Source organism: Canis lupus, chromosome 17 (assembly GCF_048164855.1).
Source record: "Canis lupus baileyi chromosome 17, mCanLup2.hap1, whole genome shotgun sequence".
In the NCBI taxonomy this organism is placed as follows: domain Eukaryota; kingdom Metazoa; phylum Chordata; class Mammalia; order Carnivora; family Canidae; genus Canis; species Canis lupus.
Window position 1 is genome coordinate 12,788,388 of NC_132854.1, and position 18,710 is coordinate 12,807,097.

At 46.1% G+C, this 18,710-nt stretch overlaps 1 protein-coding gene across 5 annotated transcripts in view; it reads left to right on the forward strand.

The window, feature by feature from the left end:
- Window positions 1-18,710, forward strand: part of STK24 (serine/threonine kinase 24) — a 121,952-nt gene that overhangs the window by 67,364 nt on the left and 35,878 nt on the right. The window lies entirely within an intron of this gene.

Below are 18,710 nucleotides of genomic sequence, written 5' to 3' on the forward strand. Positions count from 1 at the left end.
TGCATCTATTAGGGGAGATACTGTTGATGGAGTTGCTGGTAACCGCTGTGGTGGATACCCTGGCCAGATTCTGGTTCAAGCGTGTGTGATTTCAGAGACCAAGCTTGGAACTTTCTCGAAGGTATTGCTCCAAGTCTTAACCTTAGGAGGGCATGCATGGTGCAGCAGACATTTACCTTTCCTTAGAAAGTGGATTGTAACACCAGATAAGTGTGATTGTCTTTGGCAGAGATTCTGCTTCCTCCTGCCATATTGTTTTATTCTTAAAGGGTTAGATATATCAGAATAAATCAGTGTGTTTCTTAGCATATTTCTGTTGTTGTTTTAATTATTTTCTGTCTTCAATTAAGAGCTTTAGTTGCAGGATTGAAATGAGAAATCTTAACTTCTTGAGAAAAACTGCTGGGAGCGGAGTTTCACTTTTACTGTTTGAATATAAAACTCTGAAGGCTTCCCTATGGTTATTGCAATTGATTTTAGCCCCAGTGTGATCTTCTAACCTTCTCAATAGACCTCCCATTTCCCTTTTTGACAGAAACAAGGAGAAGATCGTGTTTGAGTGTGGCAGGACTTGCTGGCCATTGCAGATGTTAAGAAGTCACACTGGTTCTTGCGGGGCTGTGCTCTGTAGATGAGCATAAGAGGTGCTGTGCAGAATGGCTGCGTATTTGCTGCCTCTTAGCTGTGGTCAGTGAGAGTCCTCACAGTTGACCTGCGAGGTGACCTTACTGAACATTTCCTTTATGACAACTTTTACACATTTTTAAGAAAGGAAGAAACTTCAGTGATAAGCTTTTGGTTTTTTATTCTAACCTCTTAAGGTCACCTTTAGGTCTATTACAAGGATTTCCTTTGTAAGCTCCTGGCACATTCAGGAGCTGTGCTCTTGTAAGGTGCTGGCCGGTGTGGAATGTATTAGTAAGATTATCTCCTGGCTCTTACGTGTTCTTATACTTTTAAGGTCCTCACTATTGTGTTTACCTTCTAAGAGGCTCATAAAGCCATCTGCAATCCCTTGCTCTTTCTCTTACGGACTGTGTGAACAAAGCAGCAGCTTTAATGAACAGTAGCAATGCAAACAGTGAACTTCCATGTGATAGCAGGAGGTTATGAGCTCAAGGTTATTAAATGAATTCAATTCTAGCTTCACTGCTTGGTTTAATAACGTACCAAGGTTGATATTACATTTTCTGATTTTAATCAAGTTTCTGCCTCCATTTTTATATTGGAGAAATGTTCTAATCCAATGCTGGCTGCACCACCAGTGTACAGAGTCTTGTCCATCTTGTTTCAGAAAGCACTGTCTTCGGAGAAAGACAATGATCATATGGTTTCACTCATATGCGGAGTATAAGAAATAGTGCAGAGGACCATAAGGGAAGGAGGGGGAACTGAATGGGAACAAATCAGAGAAGGAAATAAACCATGAGACACCCTTAATCATAGGAAACAAACTAAGGGTCGCTGGAGGGGGGTGGGGTAACTGGGTCATGGACATTAAGGAGGCCATGTGATGGGATGAGCACTGGGTGGTACATGTGTCTGAGGAATTATTGAAAACTGCATTTGAAACTAATGATGTACTGTATGTTGGCTAATTGAATTTAAATTAAAAAAAATAAAAGGCACAGTCTTGGTAAATTGAAATCCCTTACTTGGCAGTTGGGTTTAGCCTGCAGTCCCCAGAGCACATTTAAGAAGTGTCACTGTACCATACTGAAAAACATTTATGGCAGATATTTCCAGTTTGTTCAGTGTGACATGTGTGAGCCCTTTGTACTGGGATCTGGAGCGTCTTTCCCCACAGGTAATCAATCCTCACAGGCGCTTATTTTGTAAACATTGTTAATGGGACTTCACTGATATGGAGAAAGTGCTTGGGATAACCAGTGCCACCCTTTTTCTCCAAGAGTATGTTACACCCAGTTGAAATCATTTTCTGTGTTTGCCTCTGAAGTTCATACTGTCCCTTGATCCTAAGGCCTGGTTATTGGGCTCCCAAGGCCTAAGTTTGGGTTCCTTTCTTCCTCCCGCTGCTGTAATCGGCTCCTGTGCTTGCTGAACCCTGCTGCTCTGCCTTGGTCCCTGTCCCTGGAGCTTGTCTGGTATAGTGAGGGGAAGAGAGACATAGCCAGGCAGGTGTCATCCTGAGGAAGTACTCTGATGGTGGGGCCCAAGGTTGTGCTCAGAGGACACGGCGGTACCCATCTGGGACAGGAGGGGGAGGTTAGGGTGAGGGCAGGGTGGGATGTGGTGCATGGCCTCCAAGATCCGTTTCTTGGAGTTTATGTGGCCCTGATTTAGGACTGGAGCGCCAAGGCTTTGGAGAGCCTGAGAGAAGCCCTGAGGCAGAGGGTGAGAAGGTGCGGGAGATCTAGGAGGGGGGATAGCAGGGAAATTTCTTAATAAAGGTGCTGAACTGAAGGAGGGAGAAAGGAAAGTGACCTGGAGCTTTGGGCCCTAGAAAGGAAGCGTCATCATACTGTGACTGCTCTGCTGTGCTTGTCGCCCTGGGGGGAACTACTACACATGAGTGTTGTGCAGGGTCAGGCAACTGGAATGTGAATCAGGTTTGATCACACCAGTCAGTTCTATACGTGCACCCAATTTCCAGGTAGCATGGTTTTCTGTTCCCAAATTGGAGAAAAAATAAAAGAGAACTTCAGGTGACAAATGAAAGTTTGACAGTCCCTCCTTGCCTCTCTTGGCTCTTGCCAGTGCTCTGCTTGCCCCTGGCTGGCTGAGGGTGAGGAGGGGTTATCAGGGCATGCGAGGACGGAGCTGGGGGTTGCAGAGCTCCCTTGGAGACCTTGCTGGCCAGCCCCAGTTCCATTCCTGAAACCTGAACTGTTTTTATTCATTTGGTTAATTAATTAGAGACTCAACGCATTTCAAAGCACAGATAGGAAGTGTGAATAATGCTATATAAATAATCGGAACCCTCTGTTGTAGTTTCCCTTTCTTTTTTTTTTTTTTTCCTTGTCTTCTGGTTTCAGAGTTTAAGCAGTAACTGAGTAACTGGAATGACCAAATTGGTTCCAGAAAGCCTGTCTGTTGGCTAACCTGCCATGGATATGCATGTTTTACTCATCATGTATAGTAGGGAAAGGTGTGGGCACTTGAGGACACGGAGATGTGAAGCTTTCCAAGTCTAGATGTGTGACTAAAAATGCAAGTAAGCCATTGTTCTCATGAGTATCCCAAATAACGAAATTTGCCACCTGTAGCTCTCACACTGTATCTTGTTATGTTGGGCCGCTCCAACCTTTGTCTATATGCTGGACCTATTATTTGTGAGTGCATAATTGGGCTTCATGGGGTGGCAGGGGTGGGATGGGTGGGCAGGGAGTGGGGTGAGGTGTGAGAAGAGGCAGGTGTTGCATGACGCCCAGACCTCAATCAGCTGCCAGGGTGGGTCCCTGTGTTGGGGCATGGAGTGCAACTGAGTGTGCCATAGGAGTGACCCCCACCCCCTGGTCTGGGGAGCATCACTGTTTCCTGATCTTGGATGGGAATTTCTACCATCTGTCCACAGTTCTTTACCTTGGCTGCTATTAGTGGTTGGCTCGCTTTTCTGGTTTGTTCTGTGCATACTCCTCTAGCCTAGGCTTTTCACCCCTGCTCAAGCTTTGGTGTCTGGCCTGGGCCTTCCACTTACAGAAGTGTTGACCAGACGAGTCTCCCGGTATGTTCCATGGGAACTTCACAGTCGACGTGCCCAGAGCAGTGGATTTTTCTCTCCAATGAGCTGGGTCTCCGTGAATGAGGAGTTCCCATGAGGAAGGGATTGATTAGAAGGAGTTTGTTTAAAGCAGATAGAGTAACTTAAAGCAGGAATGTACAGATGCCTCCTCCCACCCCTCAAATAGGGTTTGGGGACCGTGAATGATTCGACTTAAATTTCCAAAGTACAGGATCCCCCTAGGGCCCACACTGAAGACGCCTTAGACATGTGGCCAGTGCTTTATAAGGGTGAACGTGTCAAGAACATTAGGCCTTCATTTGAAGCTGTGTTTTCCCTTCCCCCTCCCCTCTTTGCCACCTTCTTCTTCCTATCCCTCCCCCTCTTCTTTCCTTTTCGTTTCTTCTTGAGAGCGAGAGACAGAGTGAGGGGCGGCAGATGGAGATAGGGAATCTCAAGCAGACTCCACGCCGAGTGTGGAGCCTGACTTGGGGCTCAGTCGCACAACCCTGAGATCATGACCTGAGCTGAAATTGAGGGTCAGATGCTTGGCCAGCTGAGCCGCCCAGGCGCCTCTGAAGCTGTGTTTTCCAAGGAACCATGTTGAAGGCCCACATGAAATCCCCAGTGGTCTCTAGGAGACAGAGCTACCAGGATATGTCTCACCAGTGTCTGCCTGGGGTTGCCTGAGGCCCTCCTTTGTCACATTGCCCCTGGGGTGCCTCTAGGACTTTGAAGATGGAAGAACACAGTGGGTGGCTATTTGGAGGAAGGGTGCTGTGGACAGGGGAGCCATGAGCAGCTGGCCTGGCAGGTAAAGAATGCTTCTATTGGGACTTGCTTGCTTCCCTGGCCTGTGCCAGAATCTGGTTGAGGAACCTGGAATATGCTGGTTGCTTCTAGAAATGCCTGACCCAACATTATTACACTCAGCCTGAGTAAATTAAAACTTGGAAGAGAGAGTCAAATGTGTGCCAGGAAATGGTATGATTTATCCATTTTATCATTTTGCGATTCCTCTGTGTTGTTTTCTTAGATTTTTGGCTTATTATTTTAAACACAGTTGATTTCAGAGTTACTTCCAAATAAGTATCTGTCCTGGTTCCATGCTTCTTACTTCTCTTTTTGCTATTTGTTGGCTTCAGTTAATCTCCTTCACTCTCTAAAGAAAATGGGTTTGGGGATCATGATTCCGTTTAAGTACATGAATATAATAAGGAGAGTCTCTGAAAAAAAGGAGGAAATTGATGCATATGGTCAGATGCACAACTCTTTAAAGACCTGATTTGAATGGCAGTTTCCCAGATGTTGGCAAATTGGATTTGTTATGTTGTGGAGGAGGACACACAGTGTTCTTGAGAAAGGGCTGGATTGTTGATCCCAACCCCGAGGACACAGTGGTGCTGGTCCAGGCGGAGCCCGTCCTGGGATGCAGATGGTGTGAGTCTGCTGGAGCTAGAGTTGTTTTAGGTGTTGTTTCTGGGTTTCTTGTCCCACAGAGAACTGGCTCAGTGGCCTCTTCTACAGGAACCAGTAGCGCTGGGGCAGCTTTTCCCTTGCACGGTAGCAGCCTGCCCTCCCTCTGCCACGTAGTCAGAAGGAGGCTTGGAAATCTTACATTCTGAGAGGATGTGAGCTCCCCTTCTTAGGAGCATGCTTGTTGCCCACTCTCCACCCCAACTCCCCATCCCCCAAAGCAGAAACGATGTTCCCCGGCCCTCTGCCCATGGTTCAGCCAAAGGGGGCCCAGCCAAAGGGGCCCTGGGCAGGACAGCAGGGCCCCTCCCCTTTGGTGTGCAGCACACGGTGGAGGAGGCCTCCACGGCCGACCGCTGTGCCATTTGGAAGGCATTCGACGCATTCGCCCATTGGCCTAGAACAGCTGCAGCTCCCTGGAGAGGGCGCAGCACATCTGTTTTCTCTGAGAGTAATTTTCAGTATGCAAGTATCTTTCCTTGCGTTTCTGGTGCATAGAGACACGGTACGTTGAGTCCATGGTATCAGATTCCAGGGTGACCCTGGGCAAAAACAAGACTTTTCTTCTGCGTGGATTGAACAAATCTGAAAGGAAATCTTGCTTTCAAATCACGAGGGAATACATTTCATTTTGCAATCAGTCACGAGGGGAAAAGTTGTAGGCTCAGTGCCAAGGATAATATAAAAGATGTGCTTTGAAATAGTCCTGAGGATGGGGACTGGATCCCTTTCTCTCTCCCGAACACACTGTCCTAGTGTAATTGAAGAAAGTCCCCGAAGACATTTGGCAGCTCCATTTTATGTTTTTCTATCCAGAAAGTTGAATGAATTAAAATTCCAATTAGGCTAAATATTTTATTTCACCAAAAAGAAACTCAACTCTGTTTTTTTGGCTAATGTTACCTATAAATTAAAATAAGTATTAATTGTATTTCCCGTTCTGTCTGTCTCAACATACATGTTCTGCATATTTCAACTTCCATCTGGAGTATCTAAACACAGCTGAGGTATTTAGATAAAGTAATTATGCCATATGCTTTCTTTTCGGAAACATGTATTTCTGAGTAAATTCCTAAAAAATGGTATGATATATGCTATCACAGATCATATTTAGATTATGTAAAGAGGGGCTGCGTGGTATGTAATTAAAGGGAAGACTCATTCCCAGGGAAGTAAGTATACTCTTTCCTCGTTCAGTAGTTCATGTAGCACAGGATGACTTTCAGGCATTTGAGTAAACAAAGACATCTGCTTCAAAATAAGGAAGTTGGGCTGTAAGAACCAGTCTTTGCATCCTGTCCGGGAGGAACATGTTCGCCAGGTGCCAGCCAGAGCATCAAGGCTGGCTGCCTTCTAGGAGTCTGTGATCAAGCTGCGTGGATTTTCATACACTGTCGGGTCTTCCTCAGTGGGGCAGAAACAGAGCTGGGGTGGGTGGTGCTTCACGCCGTGGTGGGATGTGGGGTGGAAAGCACGAGACTGTGCCCCAAGCTGCACCCTCTCGGGCCTGACCTCTCAACCCCAGCTGCTGGGTGAGGGAGCCTGGGGTTTGCACATCTGATCCAAGTGCAGCCTGACTGTTTGCAGTAGCTCATCAGTTACAAACAGTATAAATTGAGAACACGTGCATGTATCTGGCTGTTCACTCTGGAATAGAACTGTGCAAAAAAGACCAATTAGTGAAGCAGCCAGAAGGTTGGAAGGAAGAGAGCAGAGGGTGCAGATAGCAGAAAGGTTTCCTTAGTATAATCAAGCACTGGTTTTGCATATTGCATATTGCATGCAGAGTCCTAGACTTCAGAAACCTTTAGGTTAACCTCCATGAGTAGCAGTAAAAATATAAATAAGAATTTGTTCCCATACATTTAAAATACAACATTTGTTTTTTGTGAATCTAGTCATTCCATAAATTGTCTTCTAACACTAAAGACACTTCTTTAAAAATTTGCAAAATACAGTTTTTACTCTTTCTCAGCTGTATTTACCTTCTGATTTGGTCTTGTCTCTTTGGGCTGGGTCTTTCTCAAAGAATTAATACTAAGTCTTTAATAGTAGTAATCACTTATTTTGATTTTTTTTGAGATGGATATTTCTGACATATGACATGTAATGACCACTAAGATTTTTACCTAGCAGAAGGATCATTTTGTAATTACTAGAAATGTTTCCTTTGCAGCAGGAATTCATTCATAGCAAGATTAAGGCATAGAACTTGTTCAACATAGCAGTTTATGGTTCTTGACAGTGGTGTTGGCTTTTTTATTAGGATAGATGCGAGGGAGGACAGATCCTTCTCTTTTATCTCCCAGGGCATTTTTTTCATGCTCTTCTTTTCTCTGACTTAGAATATTTGTGATTTTACTTCCCTGATTACTTTATGTCTTTTAAGTATAAACAGAGTGGTTTTATTCCTCTGGTAATCTATGAGCACTCACCATGGAAATTTCCCATTAACAAATTTGGTATCAAGTTATGTCAGCTCTGTGTCGATGGTGATGGTACTCTGCGGGGAGACTTACCTATTACCTACTAAAACACCCCTGTGTGTGTGTGTGTGTGTGTGTGTGTGCACGCGCATTCATGCATACACACAGTTATAAGACAGCCCTTTTGGAAAGAGACAATCCTGTGACATAAGCCCTAAGATAGCATTTCAGGGACTGTCCAGTGTTATTTCCAGTTTACTTGGAATTCTTAAACTGGGCATGATGGAGTGTGGGGCATGTGAATCCCTCAGATGCAGGCAAATATTTTGTAAATTGATGTATCTTCCCAGTAGCCAGATTAGAATTCACAGGTTCATAAAAGGAAACCAGTTAAACATTATGGACAGTGACATTAGAAGTGTTATGGGTCCCTTTAGAAATTGCTGAGAGTGTGTGACATCATGACAGCGGTAATGTTTGGGCTCTGATTCAGTCGGAATATTGAATATCTACGTAGGATCCCCCGCTGCTCCCTTTCATTCCCCGCAAGGAGCCTGCTTCTCCCTCTGCCTAGATTTCTACCTCTCTCTGTATGTCTCTCATGAATGAATGAATGAATGAATGAATGAATAAATAAATAACATTTTTAAAAAGTGTTACCTTTATACTGTAGTCTACTAAGTGTGCAATAACAGCACTGTGTCTGAAAAAGAGCAGGAGTTGCTGAAACAGAACAGAAAATGCCGGTCACATCTATTTGATCTTCATCTAGTTTTTTGGACCCACTTCCTCCTTATTTCTCTCTCTCCAGGTTCTTTTAGGCTAAGAATTGAAAACTCTGAGCTTGTAGATGTGTCAACAACCCCATGAGGTCAATGCAAGCAAGGAATTGTCTCTTTTTTCTCTGTCAAGGTGCATATTTAAAAATATTGCTGATAAATGCTAACCATCATCTGAGCTTTCAGCAAGCCCTGGTGCTTTTGCTTGTAGAGGGTCTTGCCTTTATGTTGATGGCTGCTGACTGATCAGGGTGGTGGTTGCTGCACACTGGGGTGGCAGTGGTGGTTTCTTAACACTGAAGTTTGCTGCATTGATTGACTCTTCCTTTCACGAGCAGTTTCTCTGTAGCATGCCATGCTGTTTGATAGTGTTTTACCCAGTTGGAGCCAGTCCTCTCAAACCTTGCCACTGCTTTATTAAGCGCATGTCATATTCTCAGTCCTTTGCTCTCATTTTGTCAATCTTCACAGCATCTTCACCAGGAATAGATCCCATGTCAAGAAAGTATATTCTTTGCTCATCCATGAAAAGCAGCTCTTCATCCATTAAATCATGGGATCTCAGCAATTCAGTCCCATCTTTAGACTCCACCACATCTAGTTCTCTTGCTGTTTCCACCACATCTACCGTGACTTTCTCCCCGGAGATCTTGAACCCCTCAGTGTCATCCATGAGGGTCGGAGTCCACTTTTTCCAAACTCTTGTTTATGTTTATAATTTTGACCTTTTCCCATGAATCAGGAATGTTCTTAGTGGCATCTAAGAACGTCTAGACTGGTGAATCCTTTCCAGAAGGTTTTCTATTTTTTAAAGATTTTATTTATTTATTCATGAGAGACACAAAGAAAAAGGCAGAAGCATAGAGGGAGAAGCAGGTTCCCCGTGGGAAGCCTGATATGGGACTCAATCCTAGGACCCTGGGATCACAACCTGAGTCGAAGGCAGACACTCAACCATTGAGCCACCCAGGTACCCTCTAGAAGATTTTCAATTTACTTTCCCCACATCTATCAGAAGAGTCACTACCAAGGCAGCTTCAGCCTTATGAAATGTATTAAATCATGACTTGAAAGTCAGAATGACTCTTTGTTCCATGGGCTGCAGAGTGGATGTTAACACAACATGAAAACACTATGCATCTCATTGCACATCTCCACCAGAGCTCTTGGGTGACCTGGTGCATCATCAGTGAGCAATAATATTTTAAAAGGAATCTTTTGTACGCCTTGGCAGTGGGGTTAAAATATTAAGTAAACCATATTGTAAACAGTTGTGCTATATCTCAGGCTTGATGGTTTCACGTAGAGAGGACAGGCAGGGTAGATTTGGCATTGACTTCTCCTCTCTAGCTGCAAGGGTCCAGTGTGGCATCTTCTTCCAGGAGAAGGCTGGATTTGGATTAAATTGAAAATCTGTTGTTTAGTGTAGCCACCCTCATTAATGATCTCAGCAAAATGTTGGGAGAACTTGATGCAGCTTCTACATCAGTACTTGCCGCTAGATCTTGTATTTTTATTTATGGAGACGACATCTTTATCCTCATGATTTTTTCCTTTGATCTAAGGATTTGGTCCAATAATTTTTAGTTGATTTTTTTGTGTGTGTGCTGTTTCCATCACAACCTTATTTTTAGTTGATTTTTGTGTAGAGAGGCCTTTCTCCCACTTGTGCCCAGGACTAGAAGAATATCTTTGCATCAGATTCTGGCTTTTGTCCTCTTCTTAGGGCCTGGAAGAGGAAAGCCTGGATTCTCTTTCCTCTTCCCCTGTCCTCATCAGGGTGACCCCATCATCCTTCCGGTAGATCATCCTTCCCATAAATGTGGTAAATGGCTCCCCTTCCACCATGGGGCCAGAGATCACTTCAGGTGAGCAGGGAGGGGAGTGCTGATGGTGGAATGTGAGGGAGAGCGGCTGAGGTTCCAGCAGGTTCTGCACCTTTCCTAGAGCATGGGCCAGCTATGGGAAGATTATGAGGACTGGTGGAAATAATACGTGTCAGACATCTAGTATGGTGCCTGACGCACAAAAGACACATAGCAGTGGTGCTCCTCCAGTCCTGCTCTAGCCAGGCATGTCACAGGCTTTCTGTGCTGTAGTCCACTCCCTGTGCATCTGTCCTGTGACGTCTCATGGCTCTTTCTTATTCCCTCTAAGAACACTTTTTCCTGCTGGTCCCTGCGCTCCCCTTCAATCTGGCCAACCTTTTCAGACAATGTTGAGAGCTGTTTACTAAAGAAATTCTATTTTTTCTGTTTTTCCAATGTAAGGCCTTTTTCCCTGTTGAAGCAAATTCAAGATGCTGTGCCTGAGTTGGATGTGTTTAAAAACACAGAGAAGGGTGAAGGGGATTTCTTGAGAGAGTCCACATAGTTCCCCAGACACTTCCCTGTACCAAGTTGGGTTGGTTTTCATAAGGATCATCTGGGGGCACTGGAGTCTAGAGGCCCCCCACACCACGTGTGATAATCGACCCAAGGGATTTTCCTATGATTATAGGATTGTCTTACTAACTAAAGTATGTACTGGGTAGCTTGCCTGGGTTCTGAGTGTCCTTCAGTTAAAAATTAGGCAGCGTATCACTTGTGGGGAAGAATAAATATCCTTCTCTTTTTGACGTGGGACACTGTAAATTTAAGTGAGGAAGGACAAGTTCATAGGAGAAGGTTTATGAATGCATACAGATTAAATGATTGAAGGTAGAGGCTTATTGACCTGACTTCATAGAACAGGTGAGGCTGGGGAGAGCAGTAGATTTATTTAGGAGAGACAAATGAGTGTTTAGAAGAACAAACAGGAGCTAAGAAAATTTGTGATAATGTTTCTCTGCAGATATGAGTGGTCTTTACCCTTTTTCAGGACCATAGATGGGGTTTATGGTAGGTTAATTCCCCTCTTTGCTCCTGAGAGTAGACCCATTGCAAAGAGGGTTTTTTTTTTTGGCAGCCTCATTTCTCTGAAATTGCTGCCTTAGTCAGATGAGAGAAACCTGGGAAGATTGCTTTCTGCATCTGTTGGATCTCAGATGCCTTCAGTTTAGAATAGTCTTCAACTCCAGAGCTCTGAAGGGGTCCCTACACACCCCTTTGCACCGACCAGTGAGCCTCTCTCTGTTGGTCTCAGCCTCTGTCCTCCCCTCCAGAACCACATTTCCAGCTGCTGCTCCGTCGTCGTGTCTCCCAGAATTTCCCATCAGTGATGCAGGAGCGTAGAGAGCCATCTCTGCTTCCCTTTGCCATCCACCTCATTGTCCTCTCCCTGACATTCTCATTTGCATTCACAGAGCACTCATTTATGGGGGCTCAGAACAGAGGAACATCTTTGGTTGGGCTCTTGGCAAACCACCATCAGCGCCTTCTAGACTTCTAGAATGTCTGTGTTTCGTCCTAACCTTTGGCTTTGATTTTCTGATTGATCTTCTTACTCTCCATCTCTCCCCATTTATTCTACCATGTAGATAGTTGCTGGTTATTATCCTGTCTAAAAGTTTTGGTGATTTTGCCATCATTTATTAAAGTGAGTTGAAACTCCATCAGCTGGCATTTAAGGACGTCGGCCTCATTCCAGGCTGCTTTAGTGGAACACGCTGGCTGTTGTTTCCTTCTTCCCTATCTGTGTCTGACAAACACCTGTGCTGTCCCCCTGCCTCGATGTCATCTGTCACTGTCCTTCAGAGCAGCTCAGGTGCCCTTTCTCTCCTGGAGCCCATCAGAGCCTTGTCTTTGTTCAGAGCAGACAGGCCTCTTCCAAAACCTCATGGCATCTCGTGTCTCTCGTGGTACCACCGTAGGCTGTCTGTATGAGGTTAGTTGCCCATTTGTCTATTACAAAAGTTCCTTAAAGTCAGGGCTCAGGTCTAACTCATTTTATGTCCCCTCGGTGACACCGAGTGCATGGTATGGTGGGTCTATGTCACTTAAGAACTGCTAGCTAGCATCTCTGAGGAGGGGAACAGTTACATGAGCTCTTTGAGGTCAGGAGCCATGTTCTGTACCTTGAGTACAATTGGAAGGTGCCATGAATGTCAGGGAGGCACCCTGACCGAAAAGCAAGGTAGGGCTTGGACTCAGGCCAGTTTCACAGCCTCGCCGTGGGTGTGGTTCAAGGAGGGGTACTCTGAAGTTAGTGTGGTAATAATAGCTAAAATGTGTGGGCACAGATTGCACCAGGCACACCCTTCTGAGACAGATGCACAGATGAGGAAACTGTGGCTCACAGTGGCTGAGGGACGGCACTCAGAGTCATAATGCTGGTAAGGATCAGAGGCAGGATTCAGACCCACACTCGACATTCTGTGCTCATGCATCTTAGCAAAAAGGTGCCTTTGCTTTAGGAACTATATTCTCTATTTTTAAGATTGATTTATTTTAAAGTGCGTATGTATGTGTGGGGTGGGGAGGGGCAGAGGGAGAGAATCCTCAAGCAGACTCCCCACTGAGCGCAGAGCCCAATGCAGGCCTCCATCCCAGGACCCTGAGATCATGACCTGAACCAAAAATCAAGAGTCAGATGCTCAATTGACCTAGCGACCCCGGCACCCCCCACCCGTCCTCAAAAAACAAAAACAAAAAACAACCCATATTCTTGAGTCTCTGAATTGTTTTAATAAAACCCGTTGTGTTGTTACTTCTTGGGTGCTCAGCCTTTGTTATGCTTATGGATCTGGAGGCCTCTGAATGCAGTGCAGATGCAGAGCAGAATTTCACTATTTTAGAAATCTGCTGTAAAAATCTCATTTGCCTAGTTGTGACCTTTACCTGGATGCCTGTGAAGCCCCCTATGGCTTTCAACGTGGGTAGTACTGAGTGTGGGACCAGCTTGCTCACCAATCCCAGGCTCTTGTCAGTATTTGCTAAGTGGATTCCTTTGACCTAGAAGGTCAACTTCCAGGAACTCCCCAAAATGACAACATTGAGGTTGTTCCTTGACTTTTGGCTCATAACAGCAAAAGACTGGGAGTGGCTCAGTGTTGTCAGTATGGCATGGGTTCATTAAGCTTAAAAAAAAGAGGAATTTCTTTATGAACAAAAACAATGCTCTAAGGAGAAGCAAAGTAGAGAGCAGTGCATAGAATGTTACCATCTGCATAAAAGGGGAAAAAAGAGCTTATAGGTATTTGCATAAAATATATCCCTGAGGTTGTACCAGATGTGTTGGTAATTTGGGGATGGAGGCTGGTTGGGGGGGGGGGCAAGGGTGAGGGAAAGTTTTCAACGTATACATTTTGGTACTTTTCAAATTTTGAATCACTCCATCCCCAAATTACCAACACATCTGGTACAACCTCAGGGATATATTTTATGCAAATACCTATAAGCTCTTTTTTCGAAGTGCTATTAGCTTTTGAATTTTGAATCATAAATTTATTAAATAAAGGAACTGTTTTTCTTTCACTTATGAGAAAATTGTATCATAAGATTTTTTATGATTTATGCTTTTTGAAGTGATTTTTAAAAAAATGAAGTTATTCTGATTAAAATCATTCTTGTTTTAAGAACTCTTCTGATTTATTTTTCTCAGAGTGCCCCACTAAGTCATGACTGGGAAGGTTTTATGAGGAACGTGATTCTACATCTGGGCAATGATACTGCTTGGTCACTTGGTCATCGAGGACAGGTCAAATGTGCCTCTTGAGTCAGACCATCCTCAGACATTCTTGCCTTGTGGCTTGTAGAGCTATATATATATATATATATATTTTTTTTTTTTTTTTGTTCTGTGGAATGTGTATGAATCATTGTTGCAGATTTTATTTATTTTGCTCAGCCACTCCCATGCAGAGAAATACTATTTAGTCTTGTTAATTGGGCTGTTTTGGTTTTACCAGGTTATTTTAAGGCATTTGTGGGTGATAAAGCTAATAGCACTTCGTGTGTGTTTAGTACCTTGAACTTTGCAAAGTGCTTTCACGTTCGTTATCTCATTATATTGTCAGTTAAACTGTGAAGTTTAGAAACGGAGATTATTACCATCTTTTTATGGATGAGGGATTTGAGGCTTTAGATATCTTGCAGGCAGTAAGTGACAACTGTCTAGCTGGAGGTTTCAGAGTGTGAGGTGGGTCTGCTAAGAAGGAGGAGAGAATTAGCGGTCAGCACTGGTGGTCCAGTAGGGCTTGAAGCTTATGGACATTGGCCATGTAGTTCAGGGGTGTTCAGTGGGGGTGATTCTGGCCTCCAGAAGACATCGGTGATGTCTGGAGACATTTGTGGTGATCAGGACTGGGGCTGTGTTACTGACAGCTGGTGGAAAGAGGACAGGGATACTGCCCAGTAACGTCTGATGCAAGGGCAGCCCCTGCAACAGAGGTTCCCCCGGCCTCAGACGTCAGCGGAGCCCAGGATGAGAAAGCCCCATGCAGTGCGAAGGCAGTGCTCTGCCTGCGGCCCTCCAAGCCTGTCCTACGCTTTCCCCAGCTCATTGATGAACTCTCTTTTTGAACAATTACTTGAGAATCGGTGGTGGTGGAACTTATTTGGAATCTTGACTGGTTTAGGCCAGTTTAAGAGACCTGCTCTGCCTTGTGTAGTGTGTGCGTCCTGCTTTGGAGGTGTGATGCCACCTGCAGGTGTGCTTCCTGACGACGCTCCTCCAGATCCAACCAAGCCTTGCTCTGTTCCTGGTTTTCATAATATCCGCAGCATCTCTGTCCTCATCGTGTTGGGAGGGAGGCAGAGTTTATTCCTTGCACCCTTCCCTTTTGGTGGGAAAGGGAAACCAGCTGGGGGTTATAGTTTGGTGATTCTGGCCAGCAGAGGGACGAGCAAAGCAGAACGCAGAGCTTTCAGGGCTCCTCGGGACCACGGGGGAAGAGTCAGCCTGTAGAAAGGGAGAGAATGAGTGAGCACAGTCAGGACTGGCTGCAGAGGAAAATGAGTGTCCAAGGGAAGGTGGCAGATGGAGTGATGACTGGGGGTCACTGGTGGGAACGGGGTAGGGTGGACAGAGAATACTGTCGGCGGGCTGTTCATGGACAGAGGATGAGACCGACCTCTTTCCCTTAAAAGTTTGGGCCTGGTGGACCGAGCAGGGAGGTGGAAACCTTGGCCACCGGTCCTCAGGGGAGCTGCCCTGTGAGCCGGGACCCCCACCAGGCAGGGCGACCGGGACATCTTGTGACAGAGGAGCCCTCTGCCTCCTTTCCCTGGGGCTCCCTGTCAGTAGATGGCGATGCCCATGTTCCTCTGAGTGAAGGCAAGTCTGGAAGTCGCCTTGACCTCCCTGTGCACCCCAGGCCCTGTCCCTTCTGCCTCCCCAGCGTCTCCTGATGACACTGCAGCCACTCCACCTGTCCTCCCTGGGCCACTGCAGAAGCCTTTAACTACACTCTGGCTCCTTCTCCACATACACCCAGGGCTTATTCCAAAGTGGGTATCTGCTCTGCTGTCCTTCAGTGACTTGTAGGGCAAGTCTGAAATGTTTGGTGCAGGCTACAAGATAGACCTCTCTGTGTCGCACAGAGGTCACTGTCTATCCGGGCCCCCTGCCCTCCAGGTGCCTTCCCTCTGTGAGGTCCTCAGTGTGTCCCCCATCCCCCATAGCTTCACTTCTGTTGGCCAATCTGCACGTGTCCGCCTTGTCCCTTCCCGCTGCTTCTCCCCCAGCCCCAGTGCCAACTCCTCATTTGGGCTCATCTTTTTTTTTTTTTTTTTTTTTTTTCATTTGGGCTTATCTCGAAAGACACTTGGTTCTAACTCTGAGGTCTGGTGGGTGCCTGATATACCCTCTCCTAGCACCCACTCGTGACAGTTACAGTTTGTCACACAGTTGTTGGAGGTCTGTCTTGGGCTCTAGAAGGCGAGCCCCGTGCAGAAAAGGCAGGTGTGCAGCCCCGTGCAGAAAAACCCTGCATATTGCTGGCTTCTGAGAGAGCTATCCCCTGGCCCCCTGACCCCCCTGCCCCTGGAGCCATTGGAGATGATGGCAGAGTGTGCAGGTGCAGAGGAGCCCTTGACCCCACTGCCTGGGCCGCCTCCCCGTGGCTGGAGCGAGTGGCACATGGAGAAGCAAGTTCAGCTGAGAGGTGTCAACCAGCAGAGCCCTTTCCCGATTCGTGGTGTCAGTGGATTGGAGGGAAAGCGCATTAGTTGTAGACCTCGACACGATATTGAAGAGATGTGACCTAATGCTGCTTCCTCAGGGCCCTCAGATCCGGTGGACCTTGTGTTCAGACAGCCTTCAGACCCCAGCACGTCTGCTGCCAGGAACAAGCTGGATAAAAGTGGAGGCAGGGCTGGTCTTTCACTCTCTCCTCCTTAAGGAGGTGAGGACTTTATACAACAGAACGGTGGGGTTTTAGCCTTTCAGCTGGGGAGCAGGTCCTTGGCCCTTTGTGCTGCTGTTGCTCAAATGCCTCCAGGTAATAGGACTGCAAGGGAAAATGGGACACTTTGTCCCCCTTTAGGGCTCCCTGAAAGGAGAAAAGTAGCATGTTTAGGGGGTTATTTTTCCATTTCCTTGGTAGGTAGTTAACTGCTGGGCTAACCTGGCAGGGATTTAGGAGCATGGAGCTTTGGAATGGCAGACGGATGAGGTGTGGTCACTCATGTCCTGTTGTTGTGGGAAGCAGTGTGGTAAATCACCATCAGCATAGTACTTTCTTGGGGAGTCTGTTTCCAGCTAGCCAAAGATGGGGGGGATGTGAGGGGAACCCCACCCCCCCACCCCAGAGATCCCTTCACACCCATGAAGTGAAAGGGGTCGGAGCTGGGTCAGAAGCAGCACCATGAAAAAGGGAATGGGAACAGAAATGTAAAGTTTCAAGTTACTTTATAGAGGAAGAATTTAGATTGCCCATGTTGTCCAAAATGCTGGTGGTCGTTCTCTGGAATAATTTATTTCTGTCAGACAAGATGCTTTGGAATGCCTGGAAGGAGCAACACAAACACTTCTCCAGGAGCAGGGGCTGGGAAGTATACCTGGCAGTGGACTCATTTGCAAAATGGAGAGAGGATCAGAAAATAGTCTTTCTGGTAGGAAATTCTCTTGAAATCAGAACACTAGGTGGTGATGGCACCTGTTCAGAGCAGGTGTCCATGACTGGGTTGTGTCTGAGTGAGCAAAATGTATGTATGTAGAAGGTGGATCCCAAACACATCATTTCAGGCTTCTGTGCTCTTTCCAGCCTCTGCTGAAGTTGTCTTCACCATCCTAGTAGCCAGGGGCATTTAAAAGCTCAAGAAAGTGTTCTATATACAGTAAAACTTGGACTATTTAGAATATCATAGAATTGACTCCAGATGTCAGAATTTATTTTACATTTTACAAGGAAATTATTAATTTATTTTACAAATGTGGTGCATGTATCACTGCTTCCTTGAAGCCAATATATGATCCACACGGTTTACCCTTCCCTGGCTACAGCACGCTGTAATTGACATTTACTGAGCTTAACCATGCTGGGCACTGCCCCTTGACACTTCTTTTGCTGCTGGTGAGAGACAGGTGAATCTAAAATGAAAATCAGACCAATTACTTATTTGCTAAAGTAAGTTTGAACAGGTGTGGGGAGGGAGGAAGGTGAGGGTTTTCATGACTTCTGCTAACGTGAAAAGGCCTGAGAAACTGCCACACGGTTCCAGAAGAGCAGGCAAGTCAGTGTCTGCGATGTGGGAGAGCCAGGATCATGGAGGGGCTGCTCTTTGGGGGCTCGGTTCCACCTTGAAGGTCCCAGAGAGCTCTTTTGATGCATGCAACAGCTACCATAAAGGATTGAGTTAATAAGGAAGCCTGCTGATGCCAGTGCACCCATGCATACCTCCCAGGTAGTGAACCAGAACCCCGCCAAGGTGTGGTGGGTTGCCCACCCTCAGTATCACTCACAGCTTCCTTGCCACCAATGCCATGACAGGTGTCCACATCACTAGTGGCTGATCTTGCCTGCTTGCTGTGGGTCAGTCACTTAATTAGGTCAGAAGCTTGGAGAGGAAATAACTACCTGAATCCCTCAGGTTAGAAGGAGGAGGAGGGGTCAGGATACCAGCCCTGGTCTGTCTGGCTCATCCATGAGCCCAGGTGCTCCTGACTACCTCAAGGGTGCTCCCTCTCCGAGCGCAATATGGAGATCCAAGAGTTTGCTTGTGGGTTTTCAGGGGAGTATCACTTTGGGATTTGTGTTTAAAAAAAGAACTCTGGAAGTCATGGGGTCTGAATGGCTTCAGGAGAGACAAAAGGAAAAGACACAGAGTGATCACTGGTGAGGACACAGTCACAAGACTTGGGCTGGGACCTGTTGGCTGCCTTTCTGTGAAAAAAAGGGGGTGGATGAAAGGCTGCACTACTGCCCCTGTGTCCCTCTGCTCCCCAGGAGCATCACCTTCCCTCAGCTCAGAGGCTGAGTGCTGCAGG